A 3,939-nucleotide genomic window follows, 5' to 3' on the forward strand; every position below is an offset into this window, starting at 1 on the left:
AGAGGCTACAGTTGTCAAAATGAAATAAGTTCATGTGGAATAGCACATTTTTGTATTCAAATCAAATGGAACTAAAAATCTCCAGAAATGTTGGTTTAATTGAAATTAGGATTGGAGAAAATAGATGTCATACTGTGGTAACAGAATCATGCAAATACCATGGGAGCAGCTAAGTTTCTGTGGAGAAAATATGAATACCAGCCTGTAGAGATTCTCAGTCATCCAGGTCATGGTTGTCCCAAAAGTGCTTTTTCAAGAGGCAACTGGACTTTCTTGTTTTTTCTTTGAAGACATTTCATTTCTCATCCAAGAAGCTTCTTCAGCTCTGACATGATCCATTCCATTCCACCCAGGAATCACCTTCCATTCCCCACTATCCTGTCAGAGCTGAAGAAGCTTCTTGGATGAGAAGAGAAACATCTTCAAAGAAAAGACAAGAAAGTCCAGTTGCCTCCCGAAAAAGCACCTTTGGGACAATGAATACCAGCATTTCTGAAAATCTCATTGGGTTGTTAATTTTCTTTTAAGGCACAAGATAGTAAGACTTTAAAACGTAGGCAGAATCACACACAACTTTTCCTTTATTTGTCTGGTAATGGCAGTATTGATATTCAAGCGAACTAGAACTTGCTTTTTATTGGCTAATACTTCAATAAAGCATCAACTAAATGCTTCAGTGAGTTGGTAAAATAGATTAAAGTACCTTAAATAATTGTCAACTCAGATGTTGTTCCTCTAAGCCAAACACTTTATTCTTCAACATGTCATCCTTGTTTCTCAACAGTCATATAATTTTCATAGCCAGGTTTCTACCCCAAGGTGGTAATATTTGTAAAATAAGGAATTGAATAAATAAATAAAAGATCAAGCAAACTCAATAGCTGCAACATGATTTAAATATAGTCTCTCCTCTCCTTTGCTTATCGTCTTAGTATATAACCCAAAGGGGAGAGGGGAAAAAAAATCTGCTGCAAACTTTATGAAGTAAACTCAGCTTTAAAGTTCAATTCTTCACTGAATATCTTAAGGGCGGACAGCTAGAATGAGTGACATGCAAGGTAAGGCAGTACACAAATGTGTGTGAGATATGCTGTTGTATCAATCTGCTGAAAAGTCCTTCTGTTTTGCAATTTCCATAGAAAGTTAATCAAGACAGCTTCAAAACTTTGAAGCACAAAGCACTCAAACTTTAATTTCATGGACATCCTTTTTCATCATAATTTTGTTTGATTGTAACACCTATTAAAGAAAAAGGGTCCCTGCAGATTTTATTCAGCTAGTCCTTGCTGAGTATAAGGGGCAGTGCTCATCACCATTTCAAGGCCATTGAGCCAGTGCTGTTTGAACACATTTCCATGGTCATGTGGCCAGCATGACATCATGGAGTGTGGTTATCTTTCACCAAAGTGATACCTATTTATCTACTCTCATTTGCATGCTTTCAAATGGCTATATTTGGCAGGAACTGGGGTAACAACGGGAGCACATCCTGTTGTATGGTGCTCGGGTCTCGAACCTGAGCATGTGTTAACAACTAAGCCACTGTGCCACCCTAACACGTGTAAAGGGCTTCAAAAATTTCAGGATCTAATTCAGAACATAATTAAAGTCACAATCTGCGATTCCTTGAATATATTTGATTGTTTTTGATCAAAGTATCTCTGCCCGATTACAGATTTTAAAGGATTTTATTTTTCCATATATTTTATTATTACTACTGGTTCTGTTTCTAAAGTAATCCATTTCTGCTGCTCAACAATATATATATATATTTCCAAGAAGTCCTAAAGGTGCTTTTTCAAGAGGCAACTGGACTTTCTGTTTTTTCTTTACAGACGTTTCACTTCTCATCCAAGAAGCTTCTTCAGCTCTAAACAAGGGACCTTGGCAGTCTTCTAGTCCAGCCCTCTGCTCAAGCAGGATAACCTATACTATTTCAGATAAATGACTGTCTAGACTCTTCTTAAAAACATCCAGTGATGAAGCATCCACAATTTCTGGAGGCAAGCTGTTCCACTGGTTAATTGTTCTCACTGTTAGGAAGTTTCTCCTTAACTCCAGGTTGCTTCTTTCTTTGAAACTTCTTGGATGAGAAGTGAAATGTCTTCAAAGCAGAGGTGAAATGCTCTGAAGTCTGCTACCGATTCGCTTCCCTACTGATTCGCTTCATGCAGACATATGTCCTGCACACCAAATGTGCACTTTGTGTGAAGGCGCACCACAGGTGCTACTGCGCAGCGTGAAAAAGGAGGATTAAGAAACCTTTTCTGAGTCTTCAAAGGTAAGTAGAACAGCAAGATGGGAGAAACAGCTGTGCCGCATGATTTAGATTCGCTAGAAAACTAGATTTCCTGCTTTCTAGCGAATATAAATCGCACGGCACACATGATCATCAGAAATACTGGTTCGCCCGAACCGGTAACATTTATTACTACCGGTTCTCCTGAACCGGTCCAAACCAGTTGCATTTTACCTCTGCTTCAAAGAAAAACCAGAAAGTCCAGTTGCCTCTTGAAAAAGGACCTTTGGGATCACCTTGACCTGAATAGAATAGAATAGAATAGAATAGAATAGAATAGAATAGAATAGAATAGAATAGAATAGAATAGAATAGAATAGAATAGAATAGAATAGAATTTTTTTTTATTGGCCAAGTGTGATTGGACACACAAGGAATTTGTCTTGGTGCATACGCTCTCAGTGTACATAAAAGAAAAGATGATGACTGAGAATTGCCATAGATTTCCAAGAAGTTTCACCTACAGGTAGCCCTCAACTAACAACCATTCATTTATCAACTGGTCAAATACAAGGGTCCTGAAAAAGGTGATTTACAGCAGATCTTCCCACTTACATCCATTGCAGCACCTCTGTGGTCACATGATCTAAATCCAGGCACTTGAAAACCAGCATGAATTTCAACAGTTGCAGCATCCTGAGGTCTTATGATCCCATTTGCAATCTTCACAGGGAGATTCTGACAAGCAAATTCAAGTGGGAAGTCAGATTTGTTTTACAACTGCATTATTTGCTTTATGACCATGACAAAAATAGTAATAAAATCAGGCACAACAACTGTATTTAAATTGTTAGTCATAATTTGAAAGCTATCTATATAGCAGTGAATAGTCCAAACCAGATTTATTTGGTATTTGCATTGTCTAAAATGAAATGAACCAGTGGTGAAATGTAAAATTTGTTACTACCGGTTCTGTGGGTATGCTTGGGGGGGGGGTTAATGTGACTGGGTGGGCGTGGCCAACTTTTATTTTTTTACTTTTAAAACCATTTTTTCTACAACCTCTTTGGCCAAAGAGGTTGTTAAAAAATGCTTTTAAAAGCCTCTGACGATCCCTGCTGAGTTGACTGATCATCAGAGGCTTTTTTTCCTTTTAAAAGCCTCCGACGATCCTCGTCGGAGGATTTTTTTTCTTTTAAAAACATTTTTTCTACAACCTCTTCAGCTGAAGAGGTTGGAAAAAAATGCTTTTAAAAGCCTCTGACAATCAGGCAACTCAGCTGGGATCACCAGAGGCTTTTAAAAGCATTTTTTCTACAACCTCTTTAGCCGATCCGATCCCAGCTGAGCCACGTGATTCATCAGAGGCTTTTTTTTAGTTTTAAAAGCATTTTTTCAGCGGAAGAGGTTGTAGAAAAAATGCTTTTAAAAATAAAAAAAAAGCCTCTGATGATCGCGTGGCTCCGCTGGGCATGGGGGGGAGGGAGGGAAGGATTTTTGCTACTGGTTCTCCAAACCACCCGCCGCCATCACTACCGGATCGGGAGATCCGGTCCGAACCGGGAGCCTTTCACTCCTGAAATGAACTTCATGCAATCAGTCATTACTCTACCTGTTGCTTTACGCTTCTTTTTGAATGTGCTTCTGACATATCATTGGCCTTGAATGTCACTTTGCTGGCCATATATTACCAATGCAAA

The sequence above is a fragment of the Pantherophis guttatus genome, chromosome 5 (assembly GCF_059756535.1).
Source record: "Pantherophis guttatus breed Tessera chromosome 5, ASM5975653v1, whole genome shotgun sequence".
In the NCBI taxonomy this organism is placed as follows: domain Eukaryota; kingdom Metazoa; phylum Chordata; class Lepidosauria; order Squamata; family Colubridae; genus Pantherophis; species Pantherophis guttatus.